Source organism: Choloepus didactylus, chromosome 3 (assembly GCF_015220235.1).
Source record: "Choloepus didactylus isolate mChoDid1 chromosome 3, mChoDid1.pri, whole genome shotgun sequence".
Classification (NCBI taxonomy): Eukaryota; Metazoa; Chordata; class Mammalia; order Pilosa; family Megalonychidae; genus Choloepus; species Choloepus didactylus.
The window spans coordinates 156,064,776-156,086,144 of record NC_051309.1 but is presented as its reverse complement, the minus strand read 5'-3'; the positions used below and the strand labels follow the sequence as shown (position 1 = coordinate 156,086,144).

General features: G+C 38.0%; 1 protein-coding gene across 1 annotated transcript in view; it reads left to right on the top strand.

Annotated features, from left to right (window-relative positions):
* The window catches only part of INPP4B (inositol polyphosphate-4-phosphatase type II B), an 877,116-nt gene that overhangs the window by 18,512 nt on the left and 837,235 nt on the right, over positions 1 to 21,369 (top strand). The window lies entirely within an intron of this gene.

Below are 21,369 nucleotides of genomic sequence, written 5' to 3'. Positions count from 1 at the left end.
CATAGACCTCAAAGTTCTAGAAAGGAAGCTTCCCTTCAAAGGCATTTTATCTTAAGATACTGTAAATGATACTAATTTTTTGTCCATTTGAAATATGTAAGTTGTGCTATAAAATATCATACTGTCATGTGTAACCAGTGTGCATGTAGTTAAACTTCTGGGATCCAGAAAGTCTATTTAAATTGGTTCCCATCATAACTGGTGGGGCACATCTCACTTAACTGTGAAAAGACACACCACACAGTTACCTTGTTGCTGATTACATGGCCTGGAGTCTCTGCCTTCTTCCCCTTTCCCTCCTCCTATCTTCCTCCTTCCTTCTTTCCCTACAACAGCCCTCCAGATTGGGGTGGTTTATTAGAATAGATGTGAAGGTTTCAGGTCACAGCTTCATCTGCACCCCCCAGTTTCTTTTTTTGAGTTTTAAATGACTACTCTCTTCTAAGCCATCATCCTCTCCCCACTCTCCACTACCACCCTTAGCCAAAGAATAGATTGTAACCCCCTCTGCTCCCCTCTGAAATTGGCCTTTGGTGAGGAATTCTTTCAGGGCTTACCCCATATCACCCCCACCCCCCCCCCACACACACACCTTATCGAGGGGTGCTACTTTTTCCTTCCTCCACCTGAAGTCCCTTCCTGCACCTTCACCACCTAACACTTTCCATGACACTTCCTTGCTTTGGCCAGAAGCCATCAGGTAAGGTTGGAAAGAGTCTCTGACCTCCTCATTTAGTTTTGGAACCACATTGCTTTACTCTCCACCAGCCTGGGAAATAAAAATTGGGTACTCAGCCCTGCCACCGTCTGTTGTCATTGTCAGCTGATGAATTTTTTGAGCTCAGGTTTTGATATGGTGAAAAGAACACTCACCAGGTTACTCAGACCTGCCAGCTCTCAAAGTCCTTGGTGGTTAAACTTGGAGAAAGACCATATGAAGACACTTGTAAGCACACACAATCCCTCTGAATGAATTGTTTTCTTTTCTTGTAATTGTTTTTGCTTTTAAAGATTGAAGAAGTTTAAACAGAGCCCTCATTTGGTCATCCTTGCAATCCATTTGGGTCTAGTTTGAACTCTGACAACTGTAACAAAAAGAACCTTGAATTTGGTGCAACCTTTGGTTTTGGTGCTGCTGCCTCTCACGGTCCTCAGCAGGGATTAAGAAAGAACTCGGTATGCACAGCAAATCCTGAAGTTGATGGGCTTGACTTTCTGCCAAGTCGCTGCATTTTCCCACTTTTCTGTTCAGGACCACTAAATACTAAAATGTGGATGCATACCGAAATAAAAGCAATTCATTGTGTCCTTAAAAAAAAACACTTCAGTTGAACTACACAGTGCACTTAATGATTTACATTCTGGCTCAAGCTCCTTGTCTTACTGTGGACTGGTATCAAGTAGTTCATGGACTGGCAGTGGATCACAGATAACATTTTGGATGACACAAACCTGGGTATATTCATTAAAAATGAATTTAGCTACCATAGGTAGAGCAAGTATCCAAAACTTTTTTAAAAAATGAATGTATTTCCTGTCTTTAGACAGGTTATGTGCTATTTATGTTATCACAGATTCTACCACTTCCTGTTGTCTTAGACCTGACCCACTTCACAAATCTGTGTTACTTGCCTGGTCTTTGCTGGTATTTGAATCTGTATTTTCTTAATTAGAAAAGCCAAATGAATTACATATTCCTTAAACTATCATTTATGCATAGTATCATATAAAACAAGACTCTGATAAAAGGTAAGCAGCATATTTTTTAATGTTAAGTTTTCTGGCAAAGTGCTTACATTTGAATATATTCTGTGACTGTTAAGGCCTAAACCATGATTTAAAAAAGAATGATAGACTTGACATTCTTTCATGAAATGATAGAAACTAATAAAAATTTTCATCCCAAAAAGAGTCATTTTCAACTGCCACATAGGGGAGGGCCAAGGGTTTATCTGTGGGGAGAGTCAAGAAATTTTTTAGAAAACAAGTCTGAGTCCACTCCAATAAATTTTAAGTCGAAGTCTCTTATCTGTAAACTGGTTTAATAATACCCACCTTGCAAATATGTTATGAAGATTACAATAAAGGATGTCAAAAACATAGTGTCAGATTATAGCAAATTTCATTGAACAGTAAGTCTTAAAGCTATTTTATTGCTATGATTAATACTTTTTACTATTATGATGAAGAAACCAGGAATTGACACAATAGTTATTTGATACAGCATTTTCTAAACTTTTGGCAATAGAATTTTAAATGAAATCCCAGTATGTCAAGAAGTTATAAAGATAATATTTGGTTAGCATAAATGTATTTTATAAGTTCATATTTTAAAAATATATTTATTGATAAGGTCAGTCAGTGTGAACAAGGAAGTTCCATAGCTGGCCACAAAAATGTAAAATCCAGCTTATAGTTAACAGTTGTACTATTATAACAGCTTCAACTTCCAATTTATTTTTCAACTTTTTTAAGGTTATGAAAACTATGATTTACATAAGCAAGAAATCACAAATGATTATAGAAGTTTTACAACTCTTCTTTGAAATTTTTAATCTCTTCCTCCTTTACTATAATCTCTTCACATGGGAATATTCTCTCTTTTTTTTTAATCATTATTTTATTACTTATCTGCCCATACACTGGTTAAAGGGAGTGTCAGTCACCAGGTTTTCACTATCACAGGGTCACACAATAAAAGCTATATAGTTGTACAGTTATCATCAAGAATCAAGTCTACTGGATTACCATTCAACAGATTCAAGTATTCCTTTTAGCTATTCTAATACACTAGAAGCTAAAAAGGAATATCTATCTAATGCATTAGAATAACCTCCAGATTGACCTCTTGACTCTTTGAGTCCACTGAAGCTTTATTTTATTTTGTTTATTTTTCCCCTTTTGGTCAAGAAGACATTCTCAATCCCACAATGCCAGGGCCAGGCTCATCCCTGGGAGTCATGTCCCACGTTGCCAGGGAGACTTATACCCCTGGGAGTCATGTCCCAAGAAGGGGGAGGGCAGTGAGTTTTTTTGCAGAGTTGGCTGAGAGAAAGAGGCCACATCTAAGCAACAAAAGAGGTTCTCTGGGGGTGATTCTTAGGCATAATTATAAGCAGACTTAGCATCTCCTTTGTAGGAATAAGTTTCATAAAGGCAAGCCCAAGATCGAGGGCTTGACTTATTAAATTGATATTCCCTAATTCTTGTGGGAATATCAGGAATTCCCCAGGTGAGGAAGTTTAATATTTCCACGTCTCTTAAATAACAGTGAAAACTCAGGAATAGATGTGACTGCTCTAAGAGCTTACAACCTATGAACCTTTACAACAAGCCTCGATGAACACTCCACACTCCTGCATCATCACTTGCCCAATCTCTGTCCAGGTTCTGTCCCCTGGTACCTATGCTTTCAAATTCAGTTCCCAGCATTTGCTCATTATAGTAAGAATATTCTTTTGAAAACACAGAATTGGTCTTATCACTTGTCTACACATGAAACTTAAAAGACTCCTCAATGACTGCAGAGTAATACCCCAAGGCTTTTCATAATTTGGCCTGATTTTCTTCCTTGGATTTATGGTTATGGCATTGCTCACTGATTTCCCTGCTGCCAGCCTCATCTTCCCCTCTTGGGTCTTTCATTGTAGACGTGATCTAAAATTCCAATCAAATGATAAGTCCCTCTGCTTCTTGGCTAAGGTTTCTGTGCCCAGCTGTACAGATCTTGAATCACTAGATAGCTTTATCTTTGCCTCTATTCCTGGATTTCCCACCTTTTTTTTTTTTTTTTGCCTGATAGAGTTTCTCTCTCCTTAGTTCCTATGTGAATGCCTCATTTGCACAATATTCCTTGAATCAATGGCACCCTTAATTATTGGTTTCTCCCTCTGGATTGCCAACTCCTTGAGGATGGGGAACATTTCTAATTTATCTTTTGTGCCTAGTGCCTAATATAATGCCCGACACATAGTAAGTCTCAAAATTTTTTTTGGATAGATAAATAACCAGCATGGTGGGACTCACATTACTAGAGAAAATCACTATAATTTTTAAGATCAGTTGGCATATTAACATGTCAGAGTTTGAAAAGGACAGGAAATGCTTTAATAAAGGGGTTCATTGAAAATGGTTCTTTTTTTGTTGAAGGTATAGAAAAACTTTGATCTATACCTTGGTATTACAGGAAAGAATCTGGTCTTTTGAAAAGTCAGTACATGTGTAAATGTACATATGCTTGCTTCTTCATGCTTGTGGGTTTATGAGAGTTGGTGACAGAGCAAAAGAAATGGGAAGGGAATTAACATTTGTGGAGGGCTGGATAAATGACACACTTACTAAGCACCTTGCAGTGAATAAAGCCTACTCCTCTTGAGGATTTTTGCTACATCAGGGCCTGTTGGAAAATGCCTCGTAGACTGTTTATCTCACTTTGGCAGATGCACTTTGGAAAACAATTACATCCTATTTGTATAACTGTGGGACCAACTTTTGTCTTTCTGAGGCTGAGTAATTTGTAGAGTTATCACCCCTGTCTTATCCATGAGAACCAAAAAAATAAAAGGTTGAGGCAAATGGAGAAAAATTATATTCTCAAGAGAGCTCATATTCCTGTTCAATTTTGATAAAAATAACAATAGCTAACATTTATTGAGTGATATTAAGGGCTGTACTCACCTGAACTCTTTGGCTCCTCACAATTGTGAGAAGCAGTTACCACCGCTATCCCCATTTTATTATAAATGAGAAAATAGAGACACAGAGGTAATGTAACATGCTCCAGTTACACATTTAGGAACTAGTGGGTCTAGGATTCTAGCAAATTCCTTAAGCTTTACTCAGGACCCTACCCTTGCAATCTGTTTCTTAGAATCTCAGCAGAAGTGAGAAAAAGCCTCACATACTTGCCCACTTAATGCTGGGGGTTCTTCACTTGTCCTTCAATTGAGAAGAAAGGAAAATGGTTGTCATTTGGGGGTGGTTTGTAGGCATAGTGCCAGGAGCAAGGGGAACTCTCCCTGTTGAGTTCATGAGGGGTGAAGGTGACCTCTCCAATTCAATGCTGGGCTAAAACCAAATTGGCTGTCTGTAGGGTTCTTCCCTTTATCATTACTTTCTTTAAAAGGGAGAAATAGTTGTTTAGCTCAGACAAGATTAATCTGTTGAATATATACATAATATCTCGAGATCCTATGATGATAAAATTACCAAGCAATTGGATTCTTTTAATCATGCACTTTAGACATTCTAGCCCCAAAATTGTTTCATGGCCTAAAAAATGTCATAGGTGGAAGGAAGCATCTGCTGTGTTTTTTCATGAGAGCTGTGGAATCCAATATGCTTCATTTACATGGTCATTTTATGAGCATTGGGTGCACTTAAAAATTTTACTCCTCGCGAATTTTCTGCTCTTAACATCTCACACAAGTAGGAATAAATGTTAACCTCTGTAAAATCCACTGGTTAAAGTTAAAATTCACTGTCTCTAGAAGTTGGCAGCTAAATATATAAAAAACCACTGTACATGCTGGATTGTTTTTCCCTCCTGCTGTCTTAGAAGATGTATCTTGAACACAAAATATATTTTATTTTTAGGAAGGATTTGTTTACACCGTATGGTACTGATGCTGCTAAGGTTTATTTGTGCCATGGCTACTTATAGTACAGATACCGTGGAACTTTATGTACACTGTAAGAACAATATATTTGAAGAAAATGAGCACAGCTTAGGTGACAACTCTTCATTAAGATAAGCATGGATTAAATATCATCTTACAAAGAATTCTCTTTTAATGGAAGACAGTGTTGTGAACTAGCATTGCGTGACCAGTGCAGATTTATTTGCTAGTCTCTCTGCTGAGGTTTCTTTGCTTATCATCTCAATATAAAATCTTAATCTTGGGAAGAGGAAAAATGCTTTTTGAAAAACACTGGGGGGATTTGGTGTTTTCAGCCTGATCATAACTCACTGAAAGCACAAGGGGATCTGTATGTACTAGGTTCTTTATATTAATGGATAGTGAAGAGTATTTCCTCACCCTTGTGAATCCTTGTAGAAGATATTTGCAGAGAAATTACTGGAGCTGCTCCCCTGTGGGGAGATTAATGTTTTAATATGCAAAAGCAGACAACTCACTATTCCTTTGCTCAACAGCACTCTTAGCTACATGCCTTACTGCTTTATTTTCCCCTTGTAGCTTGTCTTCCTAAGAACCTTTGTAGGGTCAGATAGAGCCACTAACATAAAGCCATATCTTTGGCCTAAATTTGAGGACTCTAATCATTACGTGGAGCCACCAAGCAATTTGTGACCTTGATCTGGCAGAATACGTATTTCTGTGAAGATATTTTCCTACTCACCCAGCCTTTTTATATTTGTTACTTGCTTTACCAACTTCAAAGTTGGGAACCTGAAAATGGTATTGGGGGGATGTACGTTAGGCCCTCGCTCTGAGTTTCTAGAAAAAGTAGAAGCCAACAAAAGAGATTCCTTTAATAACTCACCACCTAATCTACTATACTAATGCATCTTGTCACCATCCTCTCCTCCTTCCTGCCTGTCCAAGCTAAACCCTATCTCTGCACTCACTCCTGTTTCCTCCAGAATTCTCAGAGATTTCTACGTAGCCATTATTCCTCGTCTCCTGTAGCTACCCCTTTCTATCTCCTCTGCCTCTTTCCTATGGGTGGTGAACATGCTCCAAGATTTTCATACCTTTAAAAAGAATAAAACTCCCTCTCCACTTCACATTCCCTTCCGGTTATCCTCATCTCTCTTCCAAGGGAAAGCCAAACATTTTGGGAAGAGATGTTCAGCACTTCCTATTATTTTCTTATTTCATCACTGTCTGGAACTCACTCCTACAGCTCCACTGAAACTGCTTTTGCCAAGGTCATTAAAAATCCCTTTGTGTTACATTCATGTTACTGGGCCTCTTGACAATATCAGATTGTTTTAGCTATTTCCTTAAAAAATTCTTCCTTTGCTTTTCTTGATTCTGAGTTCTCTTGTTCTTTTAATTTAATTTTTGAGTGTGAAATATCTTGGATAATAATAAGTCTATATATACGTATACATATATAATGTCTGTGTAGTATAAGGAAAAAATAATCAAATACCCTGTTTCCTTCCCTCCCACCTATATCCGTCCTTTTCATTGGAATTGCATTAAATCCTTAGATCGATTTGGGTAAATTTGACCTCTCATAATATTGATTATAATCTTTATATCCATGAACAGAATTTATCTCTCTTCTTTAGTGTCTTTCAATACAGTTTACACATTTTCTCCATAAAGGTGGTGGTTCTCGTTTGCTAATGCTGCCAGAATGCAAGACACCAGAGATGGATTGGCTTTTATAAAAGGGGGTTTATTTGGTTACACAGTTCCAGTCTTAAGGCCATAAAGTGTCCAAGGTAACACATCAGCAATTGGGTACCTTCACTGGGGGATGGCCAATGGTGTCCAGGAAACCTCTGTTAGCTGGGAAGGCACGTGGCTGGTGTCTGCTCCAAAGTTCTGGTTTCTTTATGGCTTTCTCCCAGGATGTTCCTCTCTAGGCTACAGTTCCTCAAAAATGTCACTCTTAGTTGCACTTCGGATATTTGTCCTCTCTTAGCCTCTCCAGAGCAAGAGTCTGCTTTCAACAGCCATCTTCAAACTGTCTCTCATCTGCAGCTGCTGTGCTTTCTTCAAAGTGTCCCTCTTGGCTGTAGCTCCTCTTCAAAATGTCATTTTCAGCTGCACTTCAAAATGTCAGTCACAGCTGCACTGAGTTCCTTCTGTTTGTCAGCTCATTTATATGCCTGCACTGATCAAGGCCCACCCTGAGTGGGTGGGGCCACACCTCCATGGAAATATCTCATCAGAGTTATCACCTACAGTTGGGTGGGGCACATTTCCATGCAAATAACCTAATACAAACGTTTCAACTTAATCCCCACTAATATGTCTGCCCCACAAGATTGCATCAAAGAATATGGCTTTTTCTGGGGGACATAGTACATTCAAACCAGCACAGTTATCTACATCCTTTGTTAGAATTATCTTGAGATACTCATTTTTGTTGTAGTTATTTAAAATAGTATCTTTTTAAAATAACATTTTCTAACTATTTATTAATGTCTAGAAATATGAATGGTTTTACTATATTGAGTTTATAATCAGCCACTTTTCCAAACTCTCTTAGTCTAATATTTTTTTCTGTAACTATTTTTAAGTGTAATATTTATTGTAATGAGAGTCTATTGCTAGTAAACACTCTTGGTTTCTATTTATCTTAAACTGCCTTGATTTTGTGCTTGCTATTGAATGATAGTGTTATACAATTCCAAGTTGACAGGTTTCTCTCAGCACTTTGAAGCTATTGTTCTACAGTATTTTGGCTTCTAGTGTTGCTTTTGAGAATTTTGCTGTCAGTCTAATTGCTATGTTTTGTAGTGATCTAGCTTTTCTTTCTAGTTAGGATAAAGGGGGCCACAAGGAAGAACGCAGAGACTCAGGCAGAGCAGCAGTGGGAGTGTCAGAGAGTGAGAGGTTACCAGAAACTGGAAGGAGGCAGGGTTGTGTAGATCAGACCACCTTGAGTGTCAAAGGGTGCAGCCACCCTGGGGGGAGGCTTAGCCAGCTCTGGGCAACATCACAGGGAAGCAACCAAGGGCATAAATGCCTATACGCGCTCTCCCTCCTCCCTCCAGTCTCCTGCCTGTGCTCCTGCTTGGAGAAGGCAAGAGGCACGAAAGAGGCAGAGTGCAGGGTAGAAAACGGAGGAAGAGTACACTAGAGGGGTTAACATATGATAACCGGCCCATTCTGTGTATTTTTTCTTTTCTTTTCAAATCTCTCTATGCATTTTTGATAGTTCTTGCCCCTTTCTTAAATTCTAATTCCATCCTTTTTTTTTTCTTTAGGCATCTCATACATACTGTATCTTGTTTGTTCTGATATCTTAAGTCTTGAGGTTCTCTATTTTTGTCTGCTGACTCTTGCTCATGATCACTTGATTTCTTGCATTTATGTTCATTTTTTTAAAACATGTGAGCACATTTATGGCTAAAATTAATCAATGGGAAGCTGAAGACTCCAAAGATGATGTGTATTTGTATCTGCAAGATACTGTGGACTACCACCAACCTTCTCTGTATGAACAGTGTCATTTAACCCCCACACTCAGGTAAAAAAAGATGACTAAACTTACAATTTTTCAGAGATGGCTATCAATTATTCTTTTGCTTGCTGCTCAGAACTATGGTTGAGGTAGACAGATATCTATTCCTTTTGTTGATGGGTGGAACCTTTCCAGCCCACCTTTTACAAATGGTGCTTCACTTTTGAGTGTGGCACTTTTGTGTGGGGCTCAGGGTCATCCTGTCCACATAACACAGGTCCAGGGCTTTAGGGTCCATCTTCCTGTAACTCAGCATTGAGCTCCCCAAGCTCTAGTCTAAGTATTGACATTTCCCCTATCCTTTCTTGATTAATTGTTCATTTTAATTTGCCATTGAAAGATTTTTTAAATTTCTTGTGAATTCATCATTGTATATGTTATTGCAGTTTATCTGGCCTATCAGACGTGAGTGTGGAAGTAGATCACCAGTTTTCCTGTTTGTTTTTTCTTTTCCTCTTGTCTCTCCTTGTCATCTTTCTCAATTTCATTTTCCTGCCCATCCTTTACATTTGAGGTACTTCAGAGTCTGTCCAATCCACTCTTCTTGTGTCACTTTATAAGTTAATTGGTACTTTAATTCACAACTTATTGTAATCGCTATGTGGGCAAGGATTGTGTAGTTAGTTGTGGTAGTTTGGAGCTGTGTACCCCAGAAAAACATGTTCTTAAACTTAATCCTTTCCTGTGGTGTGAAATCTTGTGAGTAGTACCGTTTGAAGAAGTTGCTTTAGTTACTTCAGTAAGTTAACCTCAGTAAATTAAGTTACTTCAGTAAGCTAACTTCAGTAATTTAACTGAAGTTACTTCAGTTAATCAGGATGGGTCTTAATCCTATTCCTGAAGGGCCTGTAGGGAAGGCCACAGAGAGAGAGAAGCTAGAGGGAGCAGCCAGAAGCTGGAATGTCAGTGGAACCCAGGAGAGAAGGGAGAAGCCAGGAGAGGCCGCCATTTGCATTGCCATGTGACAGAAAAGCCAAAGACCAAGGACCATCAGCAGCCAGCCCCAGAAGCCACAGTCTTCTGGAAGAAAGGCTTGCCTTGATTTTGGACTTCTTCTAGCCTCAAAACATGAGCCCTTAAATTCCCACTGTTTAAGTCAACCCAGTGCATGGTATTTGCTTTAGCAGCCAGCAAACTGAAACAGTAGTCTTCACCAATATGTCTCTTGGGCTCAGCGTAATATCTAGCACATAGTAACTGTCCAGTTCACATTTTTTGAGTGAATGAATGGATGAAAGAATGGTTACTGTGTCTCAGTAAAGAATGATTAGTTTGTTGTACTGTGGGTGGAGAGGGATTGGAATTGTGAGGCATTTAAATGTATGAACACCCTTTAGTTTATTTCAGTTTCTTTATACTCCCATTTCCTTTCAGGAGATATATATTTAACATTGGATTTGTCTCTAGCTTCATGCCACAGGCAATGTTAACTACTTTGACTCCTCCCTTAAAAATGTTTATCCGTTATGCATGTAGGCATGTAGAATTTTAAACAAGTCCTGTCAGTAATGGGATTTTCTCTCTGCTGAGGTGGATGTTATTGCACCTGTCCCGGTGAATGGTAACATTGTTATTGGCCTTTTTTCGCAATTAATTTGGGGACCTTCTTGTTTGAATGTGACTTTATTAAATTTGACAGTTGAACTTGAAGTTGAGCAGATAAAATAAAATTAACTTCTGATAATATTCAGAGCCTGCAACTCCTGAATATATGGAAGGGCACTTTAAGCAATAGCAAATGGATGCAGGAGAGAGAAATGGGCTCTCTGTCTAGGGGCAGATGGCTAGGGTGAAATCTAACTTCATCAATGTTGCACAGCTCTTATACTAGCAGCAGGGGGCTGGCTGGCATCTGTAAGTTTCTTCCCACAAAGGATAGTTCAGAGAACAAACTACTGCTGTGGTAGAGGCAAACCACAGACTGACCCTCAAAATAAAGAACTTCTGGCTTTTCCAAACAACAGGTGACTGACCTTGAAAGTGAACAGCTATTAGAAGCAGTAAGGCAGGACCTGATTTGTGTTATAAGGGGAGCCTGGGAAAACAACGGTGGAGAAAATGACTTTGAGAGTAATAGGTACCACAGAAATGCACCAGTAGGCCCGTGGACAAAGAGATGATGCCACACATTTCAGTAGCTGCAAAGGAAAAGCTATTTCAACAACAGTGATAAGCTTCCAAGAACTTTTAGAAGATGAGAATGGTTATTCTACTTTATCCTGGCTATTTTAAAGAGCTTGCTGGGTCATTCATTCTTCATGTATGTTGGAACCTGGAGAGTTGTGTTTGTAAAGACCAAAGTGGAGAGAATTCTTGTCAAAGTGAATAAATCCACAGGCTTTGCTGGCTGTGAGTTTCCACAGAGAAAGAACTGTTGTAAAGAATAATATTATGGGTGAGGACACTGCAACTAAAATATCAGACAAGCAAAACCTGTTCAGATATTGTACAATTTCAACAGGTGAAAATGGGAAAGGTTGTTCTGTTTGTTTTGCTTGTTTCTTTGATTTTGAATTTAAAAACACAATTTAGAATTAGGTAAATGAAAAAGGGGGGCATGGTTCAGGACTCAGTGATTTGGGACAAAAGGCAAAATCTCTAGGAACAAATATAAGGACACCTGTTTCTCAAGTTAGAGTCTATGCTACTGATTCTTTTGTGGTGTTGTCCTGAAATATAAGAATGTTCAAAATGAAGAACTTATTCTAGAAGCCTAAGTGTGTATTAGCCTCATTCCCCTGTGGACCCAGATAAATATACAAATTTAATTAAACCAACTATAGCTTAGGGAGAGGATTTACCATTTGTCTTCCAAAAACTCAAGTTTAGGCTGTCAGAGCTGAAAAAAGAAAAATGTGATCATTGTTTCTCATATATATCTATATTTCACAGATGAATTTTTTTGAGTAACATCCAAATTACATTTGAACCTGTCAATGGAAATTGAGGAACATAATCAAATTAGAAAGAAGCAAGTTTCTGGAGCAGAGGACATAATCATCATGTAGCGGATACCATGGAGTAATGCCCCACGGGATAGAAATGCCCAGAAAGACTACCCGGTAGCAAAAAGATTTTATGATAAAATATTTGCTGTCTTTAGCTCTGATGGGTCACTACTTTAAGGACTGAAATCTGCTGCTTTTGTTTATGAGAGGGAAGTCTTTCTTAGATGAATTAATCATTTTCTTGCCCTCTTTTTAAAAGTTAATTTGGATAAAGTTTTATACTTCTAGATATGGTTCACTGTTACCCATATGAACGCCAATGCTTAGTCACTCCCAGGGCTTAATGAGGTGCCTACGGCAGCAGTGGTTACCTACGTGAAGTGCCTCAGTGATGGTGCCCTTTGAGGACTTGATTCTGCTTTTGTAATTTTTTTTGTTCTCTCTCCTTTTTTTCTTGATGCTTTCAGTGTGACTATCTGTAACACTCTTGCTCCCTTTGGATTTTGCTGGTGGCAGTTTGATTTGGATGGCTGTGTTTATTGCAAAAAGTACTGGAAGTCAACAGAGAGGGCTGAAATAATGGTTCTGTCCGTTACGGTGTGACCTTAGGCTGTTACTAGCCCTGCTGTACGAGCACTAGGAACAGTCACCAACTATGCTGAAAACTGCCGCTGGTTCTCTGTTGCCCACAGAATAAACCCAGGAATTTTAGCCTGAAATTCAAGATTCTCTGTAGTTTGCAGCAAAATAAATGGAGCTGGTGTCAAGACAGGGTTCTACCCTTAATTCTGCCTCTAACTAGACATCAAATGGAAATAGAAGTTTCCAGAAAGAGTTCTCATTTATTTGTTTTGTACTCTAGATCATAAAAGTTGATTATTTTCATTAAATGTATAATATAGGTTGAAGATTTTATCTTGTTGGCTTTTATGTACCGGCAAATTGTGTTCTTTAGTACCTTTAATTCATTGTATAAATAGAAAGTTCCTATTATGTGCAAAGTACTGTGTTGCATATCATGGAGAATCCAACAATGGAATCCCTGACCCCAAGAAGCTTACAGTCTGGTAGAATTACATGGGCGTGTAAATAGATGACTATAATGCAAAGAAGCATGTGAAAAGGGGCTTTTATTCTCCACGTCTGTAAAAATAAGAGGTTGGACAAAGGGTCACTGAAATCCCTTCTAGCTTGAACACTATATGACTCTGATACTCTACAGTTTGCATTTTATTTTCTGTTCCTTCTCTGATGAGTCTTATACTACAGCCAAAAACAAGACTTTTTGATTTTTCCCAAATGCACTTCCTTCAGTGATATTCTCTTGTTTCAGAGTGCTCTTCTTTTCCATCCCTGTCTCTTAAAATTCTACCCATACTTGAAGGTCCAACCCAGATCGTATGCCAGCTCTTCCTAAGCTGTCCCCAAGCTCCCCACCTGGAAGTGATCCCCATGTGCCCTGCACCAATGGCATTGGTGGTTGTGTTAGAATGCTTTTCACATGCTTCTTTGCATATCATGGCTATTGGTTTACATGCCCATCCTTAATAACTCTATCAGATTATAAGTCTCTTGGGGTTGGGGATTCCATCATTGGAGTCTCGTTAATGTATAGCATGGTGCTTTGCACATAATAGGCACTTCCTACTTATACATTGAATTGAAAGGTGACTAAAGAACACAATTTGCTGGTAGATAAAAGCCAACCAGATAAAATTACAGTAAAACCTTCAACCTATTTAATACGTTTAGTGAAAATAATCAAATTTTATGACCTAGATTACAAAACAAGTGAGTGAGAACTTTTTTTGACACCTCTATTTCTAGATGACGGCTGGTGAGATTATCAGTACTCACATTAAAGTAATTCTCAGTAAACACAGCCCCTCTTTTAAAAGGACTAAGACTTATAAAAGTCAAAAGAAAGAAAATAACCTTTCACATTCACAAAATGCAAATACCTTGCCCTTTAAAATATGTCAAAAAGAGCATTGCTTATCAAAGAGACTGCAGCACACAAATACAAAGTTGTAGTGCTGCTACACAAAATTGCCATAGTTTTTTCCCCTTCAGTATTTTTCCTAGCTTTAAATTCTCTGTTGTTGAAATGGAGATGACATATATTAAAAAAAATAAGCCCTCAACACTTTTCCAGGGAAAGTAACTCCAAATCCAAAAGCAAAGGTTTCCATTTTGAAATATTTTCAATATTTTTCAGTAAGATTAAGGTATGCTTTTTTTTTAGTTCTTCACTTTTCTTTTTTTTAAAAAGAAAGGCTCTTGTTTATTTAAAGTATTCATTTGTTGAGGAATAATGTTGAGATGATGAAACTATGTGTTTCAGAAGGAGGCATTGAAATCCTGTATCTGAATAAAGGACTAGGGAAAATGAATCAGAGTTGAGATTGCTATGACAGCTCATAACCAAAGAAGTTGACTCTTGTGATATTGCACAGAGAAAGATTTTGGATTGTGCCTTATGAGGAGATGATTCATACCTGAAAAGCTCTAGCTTTTCCGGAGTTAGAGATATGATTAAATCTAAATTTCAAAGTAATGGCTTATATAATTGAATGGGTTCAAGCCAACACTTAACAGCAACTCTTAGAATATTATAAGCTGTTTTAAAGCCAAGAGGGTTTAGAGGAAGGAATGAGTGATGTAAGAAAAGAACCCAGAGAACTGACTGCTTTTCCATGGGGCAGCCTTTGCTTTCTTATTGGAGACTCCTAGAGTAAGAGAAACAATTTTTGTCCTAAAGAACCAATCAGTCCGATGGGAACAACCCAAAGTCTGTTCTGTTCCTAAAGGCAGGATAGTCTTTTGTGAATTATTTTTAAAACTAAAGAGCATTTGGAAGGGAAGATATGACTTGATTGTGTTTAGAGATTTATGTGATCTATAAACAAGAAATGACTTTAATGAAAAATGAATCTTTATCATTTAACATTATTGAGATTGATAGAAACTCAGTATTTGATTTTAACAAGGCTGCATTCTAAAATTGTGTCATTATTTCTACTTCTGTGGATTGTTTTGGGAATGAATAGATACTATCATATTCTCATAGTATTTAACATCTTTACTGTTTTTAATTCATGTTAGAAGAAATCCTACTTTTGAAAGGGGTATACATACCTTGAAAGAGAAATAATACTGTCACTGTATTATGCTACCACAAAAATCCCTTTCCCTTTCTCTCATAAATTATTTGGGGAAAATATTTTGAAAAGCTATGAAATATCAGCACCTTTTGAATGAGAGAATGAAAAACTTTGTAGTGAAATTGTGTTAGTCCTTAGTTCCATCACCAAATACTTCTGGTTCTCTACTTTCTGAATGTCTCAGGATTGTACTTCCTGCCCCTTTGTAGTTGGCTGGGCCAAGTGATGAGCTGTGGCTAATGACTTGTGAGCAAATGTGGCAGTTATGTCATTTCTGGACCACAGCATTTAATTGCCAGTGTGACCCTGCAGAGATCAATTTTTCCCTTTGCTATGGTCACTGAAATCCTTTGAGATGGTTGCTGGTCCATCAACCAGGGTCCAGTATGAGGAGATGCAGAGCAGTTCCCAAGCCAACCATGAAAAGCATGGATAGTGAATGAGAAAGAAACCTTTGTAAGAGGCCAGGAATATTTAGGGGATGTTTGTTAACATAACATAACCTAGCATGTCCTGACTGATACAGAAGGGATTCTAAGCAGTAGAACCAGGTTAGGAGACTATGTTAAGGAAGGATGAGATGCCCTACTCCACTATTATTGCTGAAAGGATCCAAGCCACATTTAGCATGTACTGGAAGGCAGTATAATTGACAATTTAGGGCTTCCTGATCCTCTAATGTGTAGAGTAAGTCATTATTTTCCAATTTAGAAAATGGGAGTGATCATCTTAGTACTTACCTCCTGAAGTTGTTGTGATGATTAAATGAGATAATACACTAAAAGTGCCTCACACAGGACCTGACACATGGTTAACATGAGGTGAGTTTTAGTTTTTATTGTTTTTCATTATTACATTTGTACAAAATATTGAATTCTTCTAGTCATACTTTCCAGCCACTTTTTTTCTTTCAATTTTATTGAAATATAGTCACGTACTATACAGTCATTCAAAGTGTACAGTCAGTTGTTCACATTGTCATCATATAGTTGTGCATTCATCACCACATTCAATTTTGAAAATTTTCATTACTCCAAAACATAAAAATAAAAATAAAAAATAAAAATAAAAGTAAAAAGAACACCCAAAACAACTTATCCCCCCCCCTTCCACCCCCTATTATTAATTTTTTTTGTCCCAATTTTTCTACTCATCTGTCCATACACTGGATAAAGGGAGTGTGAGCCACAGTGTTTTCTCCAATCACATAGTCACACTGTATAAGCAATATACTTACACACTCGTATTAATGAAACAAGCCTACTGGGTTGCAGTTCAACAGTTTCAGGTATTTCCTTCTGGTTATTCCAATACACTAAAAACTAAAAATGTATATCTATGTAATGCATAAGAGTAACCTCCAGAAAGACCTCTTGACTCCATTTCTCGGCCCTTGAAACTTTAATTTGTTTCGTTTCTCTTCCCCCTTTTGGTCAAGAAGGCTTTCTCAATCCTACAATGGTGGGTCCAGACTTATCCCCAGGAGTCATGTCCCACATTGCCAGGGAAATTTACACCCCTGGGAGTCATGTCCCATGTAGTGGGGGAGGGCAGCAAGTCCACCTGACAAGTTGTCTTACAGAGAGAGGACACCCATATCTGAGCAATGAAAGAGGTTCTCTGGGGGTGAATCATAAGCAGGCTTAGCCTCTCCTTTGCAGTTACAGGCTTCATAAGGGCAGCCCCAAGATCAATAGGTTGGCCTACTAAATTGTAGTCCCCAGTGTTTGTTAGACTATAAGGAATTCCCCAGGGCCCAGATAGTCTTGGAATATCTCTGACAGGTAGTTGTCCTGCGTTTGCTTAAAAATGACAGGGAACTCACTATTTTCTGAGGCTGTTAGCAGTTCTTCCATATGTGGAAACAAAGACCGTCTTCCCATAGCATCCACCTTTTTGGTTCTCATTCTGGCCTTCAAGAACTTAGAGAGCCGTATCTAATCATCTTCCATAGAACAGTGCCAGTTGCTTTAGCCAGTCTTCACGTGATGTGATTTCCAGATGCCCTCACCTCTTCAGATTCTCTTAGGTGTATCAGTGGCCAGACATAAACACAGGACTGCTGCACTGGTAACACCAGTGAACGATAGTCAGGTTAGCATTTAACGAGTGCTCGTTACCGGCAAGGCTACGTCTTCTCCACAATTCTATGAAGTAATTTTTGTTTTACCTCTATCTTGTCCTTGTGAAACTGAGAAAAGTAAAAATGGATAATTCTACCTGTTCCTTAGTAAGACTGTTAAATACATTGGAAAATATTTGTGTATCTATTTATAACTTGAAATTCAGTTCACAGAATAAACAGTGAAATGAAAAATGTTGAATATCTACCTAGTTGATGGCAAAATGAAAAAGAAAATATACTGACAGTGTATTAATATTAATCAGATAACCAATAGTATAATATAGGAAATGTGTATTTTCACAAAGCTTATTAGTAATTTTTTGGATTTTTCTAGGAAACAGAGAAAGAGCATTGTCCTCCAAAAATGGTATAGCCACCTTCTGGTGTCATTTTAATTAAGGCAGTGCATATTTCTAACATAATGTATGAAAATAGAAAACTGGCTAAAATATAAATCTAACTGTTCCATGGGAAAGCAGCCTATAAATCAAATAAATGCACTCAAGAGAATATAATAAATGTTATATAGTGAATATTTTCATATTGCTATTACTAAAAATGAACTAAAAATATAAAAAAGCAATTGACCAGGTTCTCAAGAGGCATTATAATTCCTAAGAGAAATAACTGACCAGACAGAATCAAGCCTGAATATTGTGTAGATAATTCACACAGTTTGCTAATAAAATGCAGGAGATAGATTAAATTCTTAACTGACTATAACCAATTCAAAGTTATAACAGAAGCCATGAAATAGAATCTTCTTAAAATCCATCAATTCTGCAAGATCAACTTTGTCACACAAACAAAAAATTAAAATTAGTATACAAGGGCTCTGACTTGGCTAAACAAATTATTTCCTTAAGCTTCCAGAGTCAACTTTTCTACCTCAAAAGATAAAACAAAAGCAAACCAACTAACTATACATAGAGAAAGTAACAAAAGGAAAAAAATGTTATAATAATTTACATTTGAATAAAGCATGCTACTGTTCCTTCCCTAATACTGTCACAGCCTGGATGGGCAATGAGCTTATCAACTGAAACAGGAAAACTTCTTTATTTGCATAGAATATCTTTGTAGTTCTATGAACTTTCTCAGAAGCAATTAAATTCAAGTGACCTTAAAGTGAGGTAGGATTTATTCCAATTTAATCTAATTTAAGCCATTTGAATTTTAGATTTTAAATCAGTAACCTAACCTGGAGACACACTGTTTTCTGTTAGTTTAGAAGCAGAGGCTGAGTGGGGATTCAGGTGTCTATGACCTATTGAGGAAGTGCTCTTTGGGAAGAAGTGGCAGAGAAGGCAAGGGGCAGAGTAGAGAAGGAAGGGGGATGGGACAAAGGATGTGGTTACAAATTTTCGCCTTGGCTTGATTCACTGTGGAGTCGAGGGGAGAGACTGTGGAGGCATTAGCCATACCACAGGAGTTGTCACCCAGAGTTTTCCATCAGTCATTGACCGTGAGCAGTGTTAGAGCTATCCCGAGCCTGTGTGAGCCAGGTGTTCTGGTACTAGCTATATGGCAATAAACCAATTTGACCAAGGCCTTGTCTTCATGGTATTTAATGCTTGTGGACTAGAAACTCATAAGCAAATATATAGTATATCAGCTGGAGAAACACACTGTGGATGAAAATAAAGGAATGCGTTAGGGAATGCTGGGCGATTCCAAGGTTGCTGTGTTATTTATATAGACTAGTGAGGGGGAGGGGCTCTCTGATACAGACACAAGCGAGCAGTGATCTGAAAGTGTGGTAAAGAGCCTTAGGGGTGTGTGGAGGAAGAGTGCGCCAAGCAGCCAGCACAGCTGCAAGTGCCTAGAGGCAGTGAGCTGAGAGCAGAATGTGCCTGCAGGGATGAGGTGCAGTGAGGCTGGCCCTGGAGCTCACCTAGCCAGACAATCTTCTTATTGCTAATGACACATCAATTTTTATTTTCATATTGTGAGTGCAATATTTGCCATACAGACTTTTGAGGTCTATGGTTAATTTTTTTCAAATGTTGATTCCTACAGAAATTGTAATTTAGATAAGGTTGGAAATGTATACACACAGGTATGTATGTATCTGTGTGTATATCAATTTTAACTTCCTTCCTTCCTTCCTTCCTTCCTTCCTTCAAAAAACTGGGCCCTGAAATAGCCTCTAATAAGAAAAAGCCACAAAAGTTTTACTTTGGTAAAAAAAATCCTAGTAATAGCATCAGAAGCTGGCCTCATGCTATTTCTGAGAAAGCAAGCATTTCTCAATGAAGGAGTAATGACAGTCTGTGAAATTTGGGTGATATCAGAGAGGAAATGAAAAACTGACAAGGGTGGGGATTAGAGTGGACTAAGTGTTCTGTATAGTAGGCTCCACATATCTCAAGGTCCTTCTTTCCTGCTTTTCCATATAATGCAAGGAGGAGCTGGCTTTTCATCTTCTTTTCATTCTTTAGCATTATTGGAGCTCCATTTCCTTACTATTTTTGACTTCTTGATTTTTCCCTATCCTGTTGCTTTCTTCTTATTTAAATTCCCTGCACTTCCTTTTTCGCCATCTCCAGGGTCATTTCTGGAAAGCTGACTGTTTTTCTAATTCTAGTGAAAGGAAACAAACAAACAAAAAAACACCCAGACAAGTTTATCTGAGAAGTTCCAATTTCCTGGTGTTTTTTGTTATTTTGGTTTCCTTTTTATGTCAACAAATAGCAGAAGTGTTAGTATTAAGTTGTTTAAAACAGATTTAGTTCTACCTGAAAGCTGACTTCCTGGATGGCGTGCTGCAAGGGAGAATTAATCCCTGGCTCTGTGGTTCATGTGGGTTGGCCGCTAAGCATTTAATCAGTTAGTCACCACTCTGTACTAAGGGTCTGTTGTGGCTGAGGCCTGTCACCTCCCTAGACATACCCCTTGGAATGGAGATAAGTCAGATGTATGAAAAGTGTGAAAGGGCTGTGGAAAGTCTGAAGAAGCTGCCTGTTAAAAGATTAAAGCATTTCATGTGCGGTTTGACTTTGAAAATCCAGGGAAAAGCGAAGGGGATAAGGAGGCTTGTAGTAGGCAGCTCACTTGTATTTTGGAAGCCCATCAGGTCCTTGACTGATAATTTCATTTCACACGTCTTTAGTTTTATGTTGCTTTTTAGCCATGGATGGAAACCTCACTAAAAAACTTTTATCCTATAGTCAGAACGATCAACCACCTTGTTGAATGAATGAGTGCTGTGCAAGGTATAGGAACAGGCCTATAACAATTGAGAAAATAATGAAAATTCCATTTCCTCTTGGATCTCCATCTTGATTGTAGTGTGCTTTTGCATTTTTCATCTACAATTTATCATCAGTTTGATGAAGAAGACTTTTTAACATTTCAAAAGGCTGGATTTGAGTTGAATCCATTCTTACAGAAATTTTTGTTTGTGTATATGTCTCCCTCTTCCCCCACTAGATTGTAAGCAGGTACTATACCTTATAAGTTTATGTATATTTGGAGTAGCATGTAGAACACCGTAGGTGCTCAATAAACGATTATTAAATACAATGGCACCTTTTCCTTTAAACATACTATGAAGAAAAAAATAACTGGAGTTTCAAAGGGCACCAATAAATGTTTCTGTGAGGGAAGGGTGATAATTGTCCTTTATTGTTACTGAATCAGTGTATGTGTGTGTGTGTGCATGCATGTGTGCACACACATACAAACAATTGTGTGTTTGAATATTTATTTATAAATAGTTTTCTGAAGAAGTTAGAGACCATAGAATATGGTTATTATTTGTCTTTTCAGGACGATGGCAATGGGTTAAGCCTGTTGTCCAAGGGAAATGACTAAGTAGATCCCTCTGCCTTCTCCCACTCACTCTTTACTTTTCCTGTAGCAGCATATTTAACATAAGGGTGTGGAAAGTATGAAAACACACTCAATTAAACATCTTAAAAGAGCATAGTCACAATGTTCTTGATGAAATAATTTCATATGA